Genomic DNA, 18308 nt, shown 5'->3' with positions numbered 1-18308 from the left:
AGAATAGACTCTTTCAGGTGGAAGGGACCCACAAAGATCATCTAGGCCAGTTGCCTGATCAATTTGGGGCTGACCAAGTTAAAGCACGTTATTAAGGGCAGTGTCCAAGTGCCTCTCAAACACTGACGGGCTTGGGGCATCGACTACCTCTCGAGGAAGCCCGTTCCCGTGTTTGAACACCCTCTCGGTAAAGAAATGTTTCCTGCTGTCAGGTCTGCACCTCCCCTGGTGCAGCTTTGAGCCATTCCCACGCGTCCTGTCCCTGGATCCCAGGGAGAAGAGCTCGGCACCTCCCGCTCTGCATCCCCTCCTTGGCAAGCTGCAGGGAGCAGTGAGGTTGCCCCTCAGTCACCTTTTCTCCCAATGGGACAAACCCAGAGTGCCCAGCCACTCCTCAGAGGACATGCCTTCCAACCCTGTCGCCAGCTTGGTTGCCCTCCTTTGGACACATTCAAGGGCCTTCACATCCTTCTCAGATGGTAGGACCCAGAACTACACACAGTACTGGAGGTGAGGCCACACAATGCTAAATACAACGGGATAATCCCCTCCCTTGGCCGGCTGGTTATGCTGTGTTTGATGCACCCCAGGACATGCTTTGCCCTCTTGGCCACCTGGGCTCACTGCTGGCTTCTCTTGAGTCTGTTCTCAACCAGCACTCCCAGATCCCTTTCTGCAGGGCTGCTCTCCAGCCATGCCTTTCCAAACTTATACTTGTGCCTGGCATTACTCCGCCCTAGGCGTAGAATCCGGCATTTGTTCAGCTTCAACCCATTAATCATAGCCCAATGCTCCACTTCATCTAGACCTCCCCTCCAGGGAATCAACAGCACCTGCCAGTTGGGTTCCATCAACAAACTTGCTGATGGTGCCTTCAGCTCCTGCATCCGGATGGCTGATAAATACATCGAACAGGACTGGCCCTAGGACTGAGCCCTGAGAACACCGCTGGGGACCAGTCACCAGCCAGGTGTAGCCCCATTCACTACAACCCTTTAAGCTCTGCCCTTCAGCCAGTTCTTCATACAGTGCACTGTCAACCTGTTCATCTCACAGCTGGACGAGAGGTCCAGAAGGATGCTGTAAGGGACAGTACCAAAAGCCTTCCTAAAATCTGAAAAAACTACATCCGCTGTCTTCCCTTCACCCACTGGGTGGGGGACCTTGTCCTAGAAGGATATCAAATTGTTAAACAGGACTTCCCCTTTGTGAACCTGTGTTGACTGTGCCTGATGATTGCATTGTTCTTTAAATACCTTTCAGCAGTACTCAGTATAATATTCTCTCAGTTTTCCAGGAAGTGAGGTTAGACTAACAGGTCAGTAGTTCCCTGGGTCTTCCCTCACACCCTTTTTGTAGATTCCAGCAACACTGGCTGCCTTCCAGTCAGCAGGGATGCGGCACAGCTTCCTACAGCAGAATGGCTTACCACCCAAGGCAATCACTTCTAGAAGCATGACCAGCAAAGAAAGTTTCAAAAACCAAAGACTCTTTCTTTTACTCCCAAACTACTCACTTTTCATGAAACAGCCCAGCACACCTTGGTAAGGTGAAGTGCTACCACACAAAGCTCCCATCTCTTTACTGAAGTGAGAATGGTTACGGTGACAGCTCTGAAATCACCCATCACAGGCTGGCTACAGCCAAACCGGGCTTCCCGTTCACTGTGGTGACCTGAGGAGACCCGTGTTGAGCCAGGAGCATAGAAACGCAGACTCACCTCTCCTCCAAACCTTGCCTCTCTGAGAGCTGGACCATACCACAGCAATGGCATGAACTCCTGTGTGGGGGAAGTGGGAGCAGAACCCACCCATATAAAGAGACTCACCTGCTCTTTTCTCCAGAGGTGTCCCCATCCACGTGCACTGGAAAATGTATTTTTGTGCAAACAGAATGAAATTTCTGTTTCGATATGGGAAAGTTCAGGATTAGTCATTAGATCCCATGTTGCACTATATGCTCAGCAGCCTTCTCAGAGCAAAACTTACTGCAGAGAAGGAACTCACCAGCAGAGCTTGCTCCTTGATGTCCCCACCCTCTTGCTGACTTGCTCCCTTTCTCCATCTGCATATTTTGCAATACAGTGGCCCCCTCCACAGCGCATTCCCTCTGCATTGCTGGCCTGAAATTGTGTAAATATTCTCTATTGCATCAGCTGGAAGTTCTGACTTCTGCAGTAAGTCATCCAAATACTCTTCCAGATTAATGGTCTGTCAATGGCTTGGATTTTCCTTCTTGGGAGGAAGACGGTGGCTTTGCTCTCGGTGAGGGTTCCCCTATTCACGGCTGCTTCTCCAGGCTCCACTCTGCCAGAAACACTGAGATATTTGAGAGAGCATTTTTGGAGGTAACTTCAAGGCTAGACCAGGAAGCACAGGATATTTTGCAAGAAAGTTCGGTGTTGCAAAACTAATGCCTAGTTCCTGGCAATAAGGTTTCACATAACAGTGGAATTTTGGCTATTTTAAGGACATCAGTCAGAAGATGGTGAAAGTGAAAAATGGGGAAGGAAGACTTTTGCACTACACTTTTCTGTCCTGCTCTTTTTGTGCAGATTCCTGCAGATTTTTGTGTGGTTATCTTCCCATCTACCCAGGGAGAAGAGTTCCAGCATGAGGGGAGGAGGGCAAGAGTGCTTAAGGACCTAGAAAGAGCTAGAAAACAGGAAATCTCTGAATCAACTGAGATGTATCTGTTCCAACTCTTAGTGGACGTTGAAGAACACTCCTCCTCTTCATGCCTTGTCTCTGCTAAAAACAGCCAATGTCAGAAAAGCTGAAACCATGCAGTGTGCAGAACTTTCCCATGAGCATGTTTTAAAGACAGAGTCATAAAATCCTGGCTGAAGGGAAAGAAGAGTTAGCCATCACACACTCACCAGGAGACAGCTTCGCTGGAGGCCACGTGTGGTAGCATCAGGGCAAATTTGCACCCCCTTGTCACAAATGGCACACTTTTGGCCCCCATGTGCACCCTTGTCCTTAAATACCGCTTTATCATAAAAAGAACATAAGCAATGACATGAAACTAGCTTCGTTTTCCGAAGGGTATCCTAGCTCTTCTCAGATCTGTGACAAGGGGATGCAAATATGTCCACGCCTACTGAGTGGTTTCTTGCAAGTCTGTCCGACATTTGCACGGTGGAGAATGTTAAGCACAAACCCGAGGCTGCCCATCTGTGGTGGTAAGGACAGTGATGAAACAGCCCTGGGCTCTCTGCTCTGCTGCAGCCTGGTGGCACATGGGGAGAGCCTCATCCCCTGAAACAACGGGAACTGAGCAGCTCCAGACTTAGAAACTGAGAGTAAAATATTGCACACAGCAGAGAAACTGCTTGAAATACTATCTTGAAGGTATAGTTTCACTACAGACTCTTAAAAGGCACACAGGTCCCCACATCCTTATCCATGCCCCTCTCCCAGAGAAAAAGCCAGCTTGTAAGAATGGAGAACTAGGGAAATCAGTAGAAGTAAAAGGCAATCTTCAAATTCATTTAGTTGAAGAAAAAAACAAATCAGTAAGGATACAAGCTCAGTGTCAAATCAACCAGATTTTAAAAAAAAAAAAGTTTTGCAAGTTTTGTATGAAAGGTTTTTAAAGCAACAGACATATCATGGGATGAAAGGGAAGATTCCCCTATGATCACTTGTGGTGACAGGTTGCTAATAAAGAGATTTCAGTTGTGAAGTCCAATAAGAAACTGTGGAAATGGCTGAGCTGTTCATCAGCTCACAAGTGACCTGGAAGATGAACTGCTCTGTGAATAAGTGAAAAGCAATAAACAGAAGAAGAATAAATTTTAGTCACTCTAGTGACTCCAAAAGATACTGGAAATATCACATAAAAGCACAGGCTGGCAGAAAAACAGTGCTAGGGATTATTATGGAAGAAATTAGGGGACAGAAAAGAAAATGGTCTTATGATGACCTACAAATATAGAGCATACTCCAGCCCTGCCCCGTTTGACTTGCTCCGACACCATGTGGCTACATCCTGGCTGGCCAGACCCTGCCCTGCTGGCCATTGGCTTATGCTCAGCTCCCAGTCCCTTTGGGAATTACAAGAGCCCACGCTGCGCCCTGACGAGGCTTTCTTGGAGGCCAGATATTTGGAGTTGTCCCCTGAAGGTGTACGGTTGTGTCCTTTCGGTTGGGATAGAGTTAATTTTCTGACTAGTAGCTGGTATAGTGCTGTGTTTTGGATTTAGGATGAGAATAATTTCAGACTTTGCCTTGTGATAAAGTGCAGAGGCATGAATTATGCTTGTGGGGAATAATACAGTTTTCACGTTGTAACATTTGATGCTCAAAACTGGGGTTTTTTTAGTAGTCAGAAATCCACATGCACATCTTAAATATTGCTATGTCACGACAACAGAAAAAAAATGAAATCGTTGGGGCAAATTTTAAGTTGCTGCTGAAGGAATTTTGCATTTAACTCAGATTCTAAGAAAGCAACTGTGAAAGCCTTCAATTTCTTCTTACTTTGTTTTTTGTGCAGGCTGAGCTTCAGGAAATAACCCAATGTTTGAATTTTATAAAGCTGCCATCACTGAAATGTTCCTGCACTCAGTTATTCAAACAGCAGCGTCAAGAAGTAGGTTGAAAGTATTTCTTAAGTTTCTTTTTCATGTGGCAAAAGTTTTTGCACTTCTGTGTAGAGGCAGTTTGCATCCATAAGGGCCCACAAGCAAGTTCGTATAGAGCAGCATGTCAGACTGCCAGCAGGGGTTAAGGGGAGCCTTTCCACAGGAATGCACGGGCCATGGATCTGGTCTGCTCCATCTACCTGTTTGACGGTGTCTGGGAGAGCCCTTCGGGAATGGTGTCTGAAACTGGGGAGTGTTTGCAGAGCAGTGCCCAACGCTGTACGTCCCTAGGGCTGAGTCCAGGGGCAGGAGTTTGGGGGAGCTGGAGGAGACGGGCTGCACCTGTATGTGCAGAGCTACGCAGCTAAGAGTAGAAAACAGCTCCCAAGAGGTCAGGGCAGTGGTGCTGGCCAGGGCAGCTCCGTTCTGCGCAGCACTGGTGCACTGTGTTTCTGCCAGAGAGAACAGACAGTTTGTGCTGCCCACAGGGAACCCGTTCCACTGTCCTGTTGGTAACCAGTGGGGGAAACCCACTGTCCCAACAGAGCTTTGCATGCCTTAGCACTCCTTCACAACAGGAACAGAAACTGTATTTAAGCCTATGGAAATAAATCTATTGCGCACGGCTCCATCCTCACTCCAGTCACGTGCAGCAGCCTTTGGGTCACAGGGCTGCCGGCTTTCTGAGCATGAGGAGAGCCTGCAGATCTTCGGCCTGGTTTTGTCCATGCAATGGTCAGGGTTAGGCTGCGCTGGGTGAAGAGGAAATGCATTTGACTACTTGCCATGGTCTGGATGAAACTAAAGGTTGCAAACCGCTAATGACAGTACAGCCTTGTCTTAGGGCCTCCATCCACTACATCACCCCTGGGATCCCAGAGCCCTCTGGAGGTCCCAGGTGGGACCAGCACTAGGGTCCAGAAACTCGGCTGTGTTTGTGCCAGCAGATCGAGGGAGGTGATCCCTCCCCTCTGCTCAGCACTGGTGAGGCCACGCCTGGTGTGCTGTGCCCAGTTCTGGGCTCCTCAGTACAAGAGAGACATGGGCACACTCGAGAGAGTCCAACAAAGGGCTACAAAGATGATGAAGAGACTGGAGTATCTCTCATGAAGTAAGGCTGGAAGACCTGGGACCGTTCACCCTGGAGGAGAGAAGGCTCAGGGGGATCTTATCAATGTATACCTGAAGGGAGGGTCTAAAGAAGACAGTGTCAGACCCTTCTCAGTGTTGCCCAATAACCAGATGAGAGGTGGTGGACACAGACTGAAGTAGCAGGAAATTCTTCTTAAGCGTAAGAAAAGGGTTTTTAACTGCAAGGCAGACCGAACACTAGGTTGCCCAAAGAGGTTGTGGGGTCTCCATCCTTGGAGATATTCAAAAGGTGACTGGACAAGGTGCTGAGCAACCCGCCATGGTTGACTCTGCTTTCAGCAGGGGGGTTGGACTGGGTGACCTCCAGAGGTCCCTGCCAACCTCAGCCATGCTGTGATCCCCCCATCTGCTGCTGATGTGCTGTGAGGCAAGGCTTTACAGACAGCACTGACACACCCTGTCCCTGACAGTGTCCTGGAGCTAATTTATATGTATAATTAGTACAGGGCTATGGTCTGGTTCCCCACTCTTCTCTCACCCTCTAACCCCTGCACACCACTCTTGCACCACACTGCAAGATAAACAAGATGCTGCTACTTCATGGAAATGGCCAACTGCTGTTTGTGGCTATTGGACAGATCATGAGGACCCCGGGGTGTCTCAGCAGAGGAGGAGCTGTCAGTCAAGTGGATCCGCTGTGAGATGCTTCTCTGGGACAAGGAAGGTCCTGGCCACTGGCAGGATATGGCATTACAGGGCACTCTTCCCACGGTGTGTGGGGTTGGAGAAAGTAAATGAAAAGTTCATGTGAAGACTTTATCTGCCTTCTGCCCTGCCCTGCCCCAGCAGTCAGTCCATGCCCTGCTCCCTGTGTGCCAGCATGGCTTTCTGATTGTTAATGTGCCCAAGAGATGTCAGCCGATTATCACATAACCAGCCCCACGGCAGGCAAAGCACCATGCGGACAGTGCAGCAGAGGAGAGCTCCAGTCCCCAGGGTTTCAGGCTCTTGCCTGGGACAAACCCAGTTGTCACTGCTCAGAACAAATGGATGGGAGGCAATGACTGAAATGCTGGTGCTTTACCTCACTGTCCCACTATTGCTAATGTCTGCATAGAAGAACACACAAGGGGTTAATCTAATTAGTCAGGTTTACTCCTGGGACTGACAGAAGGCAGCCAAATTAGAAATGCCCACCGCAAAGCCTCTCCCAGGTTTACCAGCCTCTGGGGACTGAGGGAAGAGTGGCAACGCAATCCCAGAGCGGCGGTGCTTGGGACAGCGTGTACGGTCACACCGCTGCCATGGGCATGAGCGTGGCACTCGGGCAAGCCTTGCTGCTAACGGGATGACACTGGGAAAGCGTGTCAGGCAGGCGTCCCCCCTCGACAGCCGCTACCCCAGGCCCCCTCTTCCCTCTGCTAACACAATTTTTTTCTGTTGTTGTTGCTGAAAGCCAGCCAGCAACTGTGAAATAATCAGCACTTTCGAGCCCACTGTTTCTCTTGTCTCCAAGGAAACCCTGCTACTATGTTCAGCATCAAAACCAGGAGGGTTTTCAAGGAGGGAAGTCTCCACAGGTAGCAGAAGGGAAGCGCCCTAAGGCTGAGCAGAGGGAGGAATCTCTGCAGGAGAGGGGTTGGAAAGAGGTTTGCACAAGCTAGGCAGGTACGGAGGGGCAAGGCAAGGGGCTGCTGAGACAGCTGTACTAGCCTTTCCAAGGTGGACAGCTTCTGGTGCTGGGTCACCTAGTGAGTGGGCAGAAGTTACAGAGCCCATCCTTGCGTGGAGGGAGGGAAGGCTCAGTGTTTGCAAGGAAGGGATGTGCCAGGCTGTTCAAGAGAAGGCAGGCAGGGCCATGCTTCTCCCGCAGGACTCTGCTCTGGGGCCTGACAATCGCAGTTAGCAGCTATCAAGTCCTACACTTGCTTTTGGGCAGATCATTGGCACTCCAGGGTAGGAAGCTACAGCCCCTCCACCACCAGCTGGATGGGTGCTTTGCATGGACAGCAAAGTGGATTTCTGCATTCCTGCCTCACTTTCCCTCAACAGCAGCTCAGTGCCTGTGGTCAGGAGCATTGAATCCAGCCACTGTGCCAACAGCTGGGTTTTTTCAGTCCCGACGACCAGGATAGAGAGGGATTACAAACCCCCTGGCTGGAGGCATCCTCACCCCTCACACTGTTGGATCTTTCGCAGCCTGGCCCATTGCTTGCCCTTGGGAAGGGAAGTGTGAGCTGAAAGCAACACTGCCAAAGCGCCTGTGCTGAAAATTTCCATTGCCAAGCCCAACTGGGGTGAACTCAGCTATCTTTGTGTTGCTATAGCAGCCCCTGGCAGGGCTTTGCTCAATGATGTGCTAGGGCATCTCCATTTCCCACTCACTATCTGGCAGCCAGCTCCCTCCCAGCCAACTCCTGCCATGACAATGGACCCCAGAGGAGATCAGATCTGCCGAGGGTTCAGCCACTGACCCAGCTAAGCTCTACAGCGACAAGGTGATCGCCAGCTGATCAGCTGCTTTGGGGCCTAAGTCTGGTACTGGGAGGACAAACGCTGCTTTCCCCACTGCTCCCTACTCATGCTAAGATCCTGTGATAAGCTCAGCTTGCTCTAGCTGCCCACCAGGCATTTCACCCCAGCCCAGAACATACAGTCCCACTTTTAAAGCACTCCCTGCTGGGCAGTCCCCTGTCCTGAAGCAGGGTGAGAGCTGTCCCTGCTGCTCTCTCACGCATATGCCCAAGGAAATCTCCTGCCATCCTCCTGTCCTGCTTCAGCCCCTAGACCTGGCACTGCTCTTATTCATGCATTCAGATTTGCTGACAAAACCACTCACCTGGAACAAGTGCCAGTCGTCAAGCAGGAAGGGCAGCACGTCTTTTTCGTCTTGGGGGATTATTCTGAGTTGTTTCGTTCTTTAATTCTTTGAAGTCAAAGGCAGGATGCAGGATTTTCTCCTTAGAAAGGTACAGCGTTAGCAGAGAGCTCTGAGCAGTACCTCCTGAGAGAGGAAAGGAAGACAGTAATATGCTCAGGATACATAGCAGTAGGGGCTGGGGGAGTGGCATGTAGGAGGAGACTGAAAAAATCTTCTATGATTGCAGGAGACCAGAGGACAGAAAGCACCTGTCACCACGATGTTGCGTATAGCCCACACTGGATTTAACACTACCTGTGTTTTTGCACTTTCTTCTGCCTCCTCACACAAGCTGCAAAGAGCATTATCAGGAACAGAGAGCAGGGCAAGCTGTCAAATGAGAACCAGATCTCATCCCCATCCCACTCCTGCCCCTTAGTCTATTCCTTCCACGAGGGTGACTGCCTGCAGAAATCCATCCAGCAGCAACAGCTGGATACCCTGAACGGGCCGGTCCTTCGCCGGTCCAGTCTAAGCAGGACCGCAGAGATCCAGACACACCCCTGTGTCCAGAGCAGCCTGTGGGGACGGACATGTGTCTGTGCCCCGGCCGAATCGCTGTGATGTCCTGTTGGTGTATTAGGCAAGTCACAAGGAGGAATCAATTCACTGAGTGTGCAAAGAAAATAAATCAGCAATATGGTCCATCAGGGAGCCAGGCTCTGCTTTCAAGGAAGCAGGAGAAAATTCCAGTGTTCTTACTCGCTGATCTCTTAGGTATCGATTCCTGCCACAGTTTCTTTGATAGAAGTCCCACATTTCAAGATTTCCATTAATGCACTGTGCCAAAACCACAAGTCAGATTGCAGGTGTGAGCACCACACAGCCCGTGCTGGCCTCCGAACTGGGCAGAGTGAAAAATTATGTCTAAAACCCAAGGTCCAGCACCAAGGTTAGACCAGCACCTCTGTTTCTATTTCTACCAGGTATATGACTTACAGGGGACATGTCAGTTGTTTCCTGACATTAGCCTTCTCCTTAATTCAGGTGGCACTGGTGCAGGGACTTTGCTGCATACTCCCACTTCAGCACACAAACAGCGATGCATTGTGCCTGCCGCTAGAACTTGCCATGGAGTTTGAATTCATCCAGCAAGGGGTAGGTCAAAGCCAAAGTGTCAGGCTCATCTGATGGAGAGTTCTGGAACTGCAATCCCTCCCCTCCCCCCCCTCCGAGCCCTGTGTCCCTATCAGACTCTGTAGGAAAAGGAGAGCCAAACCTCTTCAGCCCAGGTTACGGAGAGCAGCTCCCAACACCAAAGGGCTTTTTGCCAACAGTAATCATAGAATCAAAGAGTCATTTAGGTGGAAAAAGAAAAATGATCTTAAAGGTCATTGAGTCCAGGACAGTGATTAGATGGGACTTTGCTGGATGGGCCGTTTGGAGCCCAGGGTCTTGACTATCTCTGTCATCACCCCTTGTTTTAACTTGCTCCATCTGCCAGATCAGCATGGGCACGGGCCATTGCTGCATCAGGGGACAAGGACACACTGTCTGCACCCAACACGTTGCTCGATCTTCACACAGCTTGGTTGCCCACATGTAAGTGGAGGAAATGGCACTAACCTTCCTGAGGAAGGCTGCACAAGTCCTGTGAGGTCTTGGGTCACACGTGTCAGCTGGCGCCTGGAAACCCAAGCCCTGTACCCTGCAAAGTCACAGTCATCTTTCCAGCAAATTGCCTATTGGAATGGGCTACACAAATAGATAATTTTATTCCAAAATGAATGTCTGTGGTTACAGGGAATAGGCTCCAGCCCTCTGCTTGCACCATGCACCCAAAACACTCCTGCAGAAGTGTGGCTGAGAGCCAGTCCAGCCAGAGGAGTAAAAAGAGGTGGATCATCACAGTGCGGCCCTGTACACAGCTGATCTCCTCTGCTGGGTCCACAACATCGGCTGCTGGCAGGGGAGCTGCAGCAAAAGGACATCTGTTATTCCTCGTGCCCCTGCTTCTCTCAGTGGCTTAACCAGCAGCTTTTCTTACAGCAGGGTAGCCTGCCAGCGGTCTACTGGATGCTCGGTGACCTGCAACAAGGAGCACTCTTCGCCTGGTGCTACCCGGAGAGGGGCAGAGCTGCCACCCCACAGCCCTGTGCGCTTCTCCCTGAACCTACCCTGGGGAGAAATGGTTGGCTAACAGTGAATAATTGTCCTTGCCCACTTACTCTGCCTGAAGTTCAGCTTGGCTGCTAGGATCTGTGCTAATTCCTACCCAGTTTTCCAATCCCCAGGTTAACACACCCCTAGGCCTTTTTTAGCCATAAACTGACAGTGATGAACACTTTAAACTTTCTCCTTCAGCAGCTTCTCCCATGTTTCATTTTGACTTACACCTGTGGCAGTTTCCAGACACCTTTGAGTTATTAAATAGGACACAGAGCAGCAGTCTGAAGCTATGGAGGAGGTGAAGAGCTCTGCTCCCTCAGGATGGAGGTGCCTGATGTCCAGGCAGAGTCTTTCCAGCGTGGAGCAATCCCTGGGGCACAGCCCCCATGGTGAACTAACTCCCCAAAGCCTCCCCCCTCTCCACAATTGCCAGGCACCTTTGATCATCCACATCGCACAGAGGCCACGTGATACTGCGACTTATCAACAGCAAAGGGAACTCACGATGCCACCCTTGCGAGAGGCAATAAGGCATGACATCTGCACCTCGTGTCACTTAGTCACCTTATCAAGGATCCTCTGATGCTATCCTTGCACAGATGTTTGAAGATGAAGTAAGGGCATGTTGGGAAACAGCCTGGAATAGCTTTCTCAAGTCAGCTCCTGGCAACTTTCTCCACAAAGCACCTTTCAGAATTATTTATGCTAGTCTCACAAGTAGACTAAAAAATGTTACATAGGGACAGGGCAGTTTGTTTTGCACCCATTCCCTCTTTAAACATGCCCTCAGTCTGTATCTGCTGAGCTTGGAAAGATCTTGGTCCTAAACAAGTGAAGTTCTTGGCAAAGGACTCTTGAGACTGATTTCTACAGAGGGCTTGCGTGTCCAAAGAAGGGGTTTGCAGGTCCAGTAGAACACCTACTTCTTTATCATCTTTTTCTTTAAGAAAACAGATATCAATTATCAGATCTTTAAAAAGCAGAACACTTTAAAGATAGGCTAAGTGTTGATTCATAACATAACAATAAGGAAAAAGCCCACACATGAATCTCTGTTAGCACAGAGTTATGGCCAGCTGCAACAAGGCTTTTCCCCCCCATCCCAGGTTAACTCCAACAAGCAGATCCCACACCTTGCCCCAGCACAGCCACCAGCCCCCACGAGGTTTCAAAGGTTCATCTCCTGCCCACGCTGTTTCTCCATCCCCTTCAGGCCAGCCCACCCTGCTTCTTGCCTCTGCTGCGTCTGGATTCTTCCTTCTCCCGGCTCCTTTGCCAGCCGGCCTCTCCTCATCCCAGCCCCCTCCTTCTCCCAGGGCCTCTCCTACATCCAGGGCACGCTCGCTCTGCTCACTCTACTTCCAGGTCTCTCTCCATCCAGAACTCCTCTCCATACAGTCCTCAGAGCTATTTAACTACTCAGCAGGAACCAGCCACAGCTGTGCATTATCCACATCAACCAACCCTCCACCCCTGAAGCCAGCCCACAGTTGTACATTATCGATGTTAATTAACCTGCCTTCATTCCTCTAGAATTTCTCTACAGCCCTGTCACCTGAACAAGCGGGTGGCTGGGGGATGTCTGTGAACCATCCTCGCCTCCATGTGTCATAGGAACAGGGTTGTTTTCTGCTGGAGTGCAGAAAGCCTCTGGGGTATTCCCAGTTGCCAATTGTCATGGGGAAAGATGTGATTTTCTGGTATGTTAAGCAATTCGTCAACCCTTCCTTCCCTGGATTTTGCAATTCTGTAGTCTTGTTCTCCTTGTTACAGTAACCTTAATTTGGGGGTTGGGATTAATTTTGTATCCTGCACTGCCGGTTTGGCCCAGGGAGCAGAGTCCAATTATGCAGCGGCGACCTTCATTCCAAGTTAGCAGAGTTTCTGCAAATGAATCTCCTTCGTGTTTCACAGAGCTGCTCAAATAATGGAATTTCCTTCCTATGGGAAATGCCAATGTTTCAACATTTATTTTTGCCCTATTTTGGAACAAAAAGTCAAAATTTCAACTCTTGCAACAAATGAAGTTCAGGGAAATTCAGAAATGTGAGGAAATGTTTTGGTTTGGATCAAACTGATGTAAATCTGCTCCTACCTGAGCTGTAATATTTCTTCATGTGGGTGCCTCTCATGATATTTCTGTTGCAGTGTCCCCCTGCAGCTGGGCTGCTATGGTGCATCAGCCTCGAGGGAGAGCAAAGGCCAAGGAGAACAGGGCCAGGAGGGCTAAAAGAGAAAGAGCCTGCGGTGCAGTTCTCACTGACAGCACCTGCCCGGACATACTGGTTAGAATTTCTGATGCGACAACGGAGCAAAGAAAGAGATAGTTAAAAACCAGTATATCTGATGACAAAAATTATTACCCCAGATTTTTGACTGGGTAGTTTCAAGTGATGAGTGAGACAAACTGTTGTGAGCTCCTGAAGCTTCTGTTGTTCAAAACGGCCCTCATTTTCTCCTTGGCTCTGCAGAAAATGAAATGTCTGAGCTGGCAATTAATTACTTCACAGGAATGGCTCGTGTGGCTTTCCAAAAACAACATGAGACTTTCTTTTGGGCACCCTGTACTAGTGAGTTGTACAAACTGGAGAAAGTCAAAAAACCATGCTGTTGTTTCAAGTAGCTCAGTCTGATACTACTGTGGGCTAAGTCTGCCTTCTCTGAGCTGGGAAAACAGGATGGAAATGATTTACTTCTGCTGCTCTGATGATATATTTGTCCAAATTTAACTCGGCCCATTTTCTTTGGCGTTCTCTGCATGATATTACCATCGGCATTGTGCTCTTCCCCAACAGCTCCCAACGCTGTATATGTGTAAATGTATTACAAGGACAAAAGGGACCAATTCTGATGCTAGTCTGACCTCCTTTTTCAGGACAGGAATAGCCCTGTGTTAATTAATTTTCTTTTAAGTAGAATATACTATTTAGAAAAATTTCTGAACCTCCATCACTCTTTTCTGGTGTGATGAATTCACCACAATTCCAGGCAAATTATGTAAGCCTGGGTCTACCTGACCCTAGAAATTGTGCGTGAGGAAGAGGCAGTCAGCTGCTGCTGCAGAGGAGCTGAACTGGACTTACTGGTGTTAGTGGCAATACTGACATGGACAAACCAAAAAGCTGTAGCTTAGTCGGTGTGGATATGCAAACACTCATGCATACAGCACCTGCAGACACAGCCTGAGAGGCCAAAATGCAAATGAGAACTGGCATCTGAAAAGCTTAATCAAGGTGGATGATCCTGCAGCAGTCACTGGGACAGCAGCACCTCCAGGTTTTTTCTAGATGCCCCCTCAAATCATCGCTTCCCTCGGCATAAATTCATGTGCTTCCTCCTCTTCTCTTCCCAAGTGAGGTCTTAGGCTACAGACTGAGGTGGTGTGTTGGCTTCCAGGGTCTGACTTTGCAATTTGCTTTCCATTAGGAGTCTATCCAGTTATTCAATGGCTTTCTGGAAGGAGAATCCAAAACTACAGGACTTCAGGGAAAGGAAAGCGCTAGAGGAAATCTGCACTCTTGGCTTTCCTTCACTGAATTACAAAATCCCCTAAAAGCAGCTGCTTTCAGCCACTCCTGATGGACTTTGTTTTTCATTCTCTCAAGTTCTCTCTAGGAGAAGCATGATCTGCCTCTCTTTTCTTGAGACATTTATTTCACTCTTTTAATGACCCTTCTGACATATTTCTTAGGCTCCTAATTTTGACAAAACATCTGTTTGCCTTAGGGTAGAGCCTTGCCATAAGACCCCCACGTGGAAAATTCAGAGATTCCTGGATACAGCAGGAATCTTCCCATCTTCCCCACTGTGGAGCATCTCCTGGAAGCTGTATCAGAAAGGTACAGAATCTCATCTGAAGGACTGCAGGTGGTATTAAATGCATCTCCTCACCTATCTGCCTTTGTAGTCAGGGAATCGTGTCTTATATCAGTCATGTTTAGCTATCTGCCTATCTTCGGATCGTATCCATTCAGCACAATCTTTGCCAGATCACTCTTTTATAAGTGTAGATACATTAATGCAGTCATAAGTCAATAAACCAGCTTTCACATTAACAGTTGACTCGATCGAGCTTCATAAGCTTTCTGCCTCCTGCTACATCTTCGATCACTTTGAAGCGTTTTGGGGAAGGTACGGCCTCCCCCTCCCCTTAACAGCTGTCAGAGCTGGTGTCTCAGGGACAGTTCTGCTCCATTTGGTGCAGCAGTAGGGTCTGCTGGGCACCCTTCACCCACCGGGACTGCCCAGATTTGGTGCCTGGGTCTCCCTGGCACATGCAGGCAGCGTGCACACACAGCAGGGGGCTGTGATTCCGGGGGTCTCTGTAAGCATGGAGGGTGCTCTGAGCTGGCGCTCCCCTGCCAGCACGCAGCATAGCTGTGCAAGGGACCCCTTCTCCCTCTAACACCATCCTTGCTGAGTCCCCAGGCAGGGATTTCTCCCCATCCCCTGTCATGGATCGCAGAGCAGATGGGCGAAAGGGCAGCCCCCGACGCCTGTGGGTGTGGGGCTGAGCTGAGGCAGGGCCCAGGTCCTTGCACAGAGAAGCCTGGAGTGGTGCTGGCTGCGCGCTGTCAACAGCAGCAACGCAAACTGTCTCACAGCTCATTACAGAAACTGAGCCAAAGGGAAGGCACGTTCCCAGCTTATCAGGCCACCTCCTCTGTGAGCTCTCTGATCTACTTTTCCAGTGATTGTTCCTGACCCAGGAGAAGCCCCTGAGAAATCTCACAGTTCATAGCCTGCAGCTAAACGGGCATCCGCAAGCAGCCACGGCGGGGAGCCGGGAGCGTGGCACATGCAGTTGGACTAACCAGCTGGAAAATTCCACTCCTCTTCGTTGCAGCAGACCATGCTGAAGCGTTCGGGAAGCAAACCTTGCCAGCGGTGTGTTTATCTGCTCGCCAGGCTGCTGCTCCACGTTGCTGCTGTGAGTGGTGTCACATTTGCCAGGATACCTGCACTATCTGCTCAGCCCTCTTTTAGCACCGCGATACGAAGTAGCTCTGGAACAGCGTCCTGCATACTTTGCTTCACAACATATTTTTTTTAGCACAGCTGACAGTCAACACAGAGTGACACGAAGGGTGAGTATCCGGAACAGAGATGCCGGCAGAGCTGACCTCTCCTCCCGCGCTGGCTAAGCTGAGCACAAGAACCCAGTTCCTCTGATACTTTCACTCCTTGCACCTCTGCTAAGTGATCAGCTCCAGACAACCTCTCCTCACCCGTTTAACTCAAAACCTGCTCACTTGCATAAAATTGGTTAAACAACTTGCAGCCTACAGTCCCTTCTTACTTAAAGACTATCAAACCATAAATGATAAAGTAATACTGATAAATGCTAGCCATTCAACGCTGAAGGAATCCTGACTGCCTGACGATCTGACAGCTTTCATGTGCCGCCAGCCCCCATTTCTCTCTCTCTCTGCTTTATTTGTGCACATTTTTCCCTTTTCTCGATGCATTCCCACCCACCCACACACTCTTACCTTCTGAATTTGCAGCTGTGCTTGCTGTAGGCTTGTTTAATCCCCTGTTAGGAGGTGAGAAAAGCCTGCAAGTGTCTGGGCAGAAAGCCTCATGCTACAATGTCACTCAGGTCACCAGCATGCACCCAGCGCTAACCAATGGGAATAAATCCCAAGGGAATTACACAGCTGTAAATCCTGGAAACTATGCTTCACACTTTGAATGTACTATTTCTAGTTCCCTTGCAATGCTATGCAATGAAATAATACAGAAACCTTTGGATTTAAGCAGCAAATAAAGAAATAAACATTATTCAGACTTTCCGCCCTAACACTCCTAAAACGTGGAATGTCTCATTGCACCCCGCTGCTACTGTTCATGGGAGGCACAAGAAAACACAGAGCAAGCGGCTCCACAGTTGTCCAAGGGGCTGAATGTCCACCTTGCAGCAGTAACATGCTCTTAGTGCTGACGAGGAGGGGAGGGAGGCACAGGCAAGAAGCACGCTCTGAAGGATTTGACTTAGCTACTCAGTAACAAGGTTATTTAATAAGGCTTCAATTCCATGATATGCTTCCCCTCGGACAGGTTTTGTAGATGCGTAAGTTTCATCCACGTTTAAAACATTGCCTTACAAAAAGGGTTGATGGGTGAGGTCTGTTAGCGCTTTCCAGGTCAGCTAATTTAAAATATGGAGTCAGAAGAGAGACTGAAATTTAAGGAAGTGATGCTTACTCAGTCTAACCAACATTTCCAGGCATCTAGCACAAAAGTTAATTCTTAAGTTCTGGTTAAAATGTGTAGCCTGCATAGCTGTGTTAGAAAATTGAAAGGCTAGACAGAAGTGACAGTTGGTGTCCTGCCTTTATTTACATGAAGCCCAAAAAGCAAAGCTGCTTCTCAAAGGTCAGAAGTGTGTGAGCTTCAGCTCACAAAACCTGGATTTGTGTAAACTTTGTAAGAATGAATTCTATCAGAGATATCCCATACCCTCATCACCTATTCCTGTGATGATGAGAAATGGAACAAAATCTTTGAAAACAAGAAATAAGAAAGAGTATTTGCAAGTCCCTTAGCACCTTTAAGGCTTCCCTGGGTCAGGAGTACTGCCCCCATTTGGGAATAATAAAGTTTTTACGCAAAATCCAGCAGCAACCTGAGTATTACCTTTACAGGGTGCTCACCATACCTTCACGCTGTGGACCTGGAGTGAAGCTGGAGTGGCAGGGGGGAGCACAGGTGGCTCAGGAACCAGCCTCTGCCTGCTTAGGTTGAACGACAGCATCTGCAAACCCCCAGCTGCAGAGTGAAGCCAGGCACCAAGCTTTGGAAGACGGAAAGAAATCCTTTGGAGAGGAGCAGTTAGCCACATGCATCACCTCCACGGCTTGCTCCTTATTCCTTCTTGTGCCTGTGACTCCTGCTGGCCCCACTCCCACCCCTCCAGCATCTGACCACTGCCCGGGGCCAGGCTTGGAGCCAGGGCTGGTACAAGCTGTGGCTGTGCATGGCTATCTCCTGGCCGTGCATGGTATCTCCTGGCCGTGCATGGCTATCTCCTGCCTGTGCATGGCTATCTCCTGGCCGTGCATGGTATCTCCTGGCCGTGCATGGCTATCTCCTGCCTGTGCATGGCTATCTCCTGGCCGTGCATGGCTATCTCCTGGCCGAGTGCTGTGCACAGGGAGTGCACAGTGAAAGCAGGCAGCTGGCAGGGCTCCGGCCCCCCTCGCTTGCTGCTGGGGGATGCTGGGCAATGGTGGCCAAGGGCAGCGGGAGCTGCTGGAGGCGAGAAGCAGAAAGGAGCCAGGAGGCCTGCAGTCAGGTCTTGCAATGCTGACAGCCGAGGGAGACAGAGCTTGTTCTGGCGATAAAATGGACTACAGCTGATAATAATGTTGTCTGCTGTTAATAACGAACCGTTTGCAAAGTTGAAACACAGGAGGACTTTCTCAGAGCACAGGGGCCTGCACTGGGGTCCCTGGGAAAGGCCAGAGGAGCTCCATCCCAAGCCCTGAATGCTACAGCTGGGACCTGCATCGCAGGCGTGGTGCCGATGCCGTGCTGATGCCGGTGATGCAGAGCTGCTCGCCGTGTGGCTGGTCCTGCATGGTGCTGTGTGGCATC

The 18308-nt window shown here is 49.6% G+C and overlaps 1 protein-coding gene across 12 annotated transcripts in view; it reads right to left on the bottom strand.

The window, feature by feature from the left end:
• Positions 1 to 17675, bottom strand: part of LOC130148578 (excitatory amino acid transporter 4-like) — a 34487-nt gene extending 16812 nt beyond the window's left edge. For 3 of the 12 annotated variants that reach the window (XM_056337362.1, XM_056337361.1, XM_056337349.1), the window contains exon 1: positions 1829 to 2000. The gene's annotated coding sequence lies outside the window, so the exon portion shown is untranslated. The other 9 variants (XM_056337356.1, XM_056337358.1, XM_056337355.1 and 6 more) reach the window with 8 other exon arrangements.
• Positions 17676 to 18308: the final 633 nt, after the last annotated feature.

The sequence above is a fragment of the Falco biarmicus genome, chromosome 4 (genome assembly GCF_023638135.1).
Source record: "Falco biarmicus isolate bFalBia1 chromosome 4, bFalBia1.pri, whole genome shotgun sequence".
Classification (NCBI taxonomy): domain Eukaryota; kingdom Metazoa; phylum Chordata; class Aves; order Falconiformes; family Falconidae; genus Falco; species Falco biarmicus.
The sequence above is the reverse complement of the archived record's forward strand: the minus strand, read 5'-3'. Positions and strand labels throughout refer to the sequence as shown.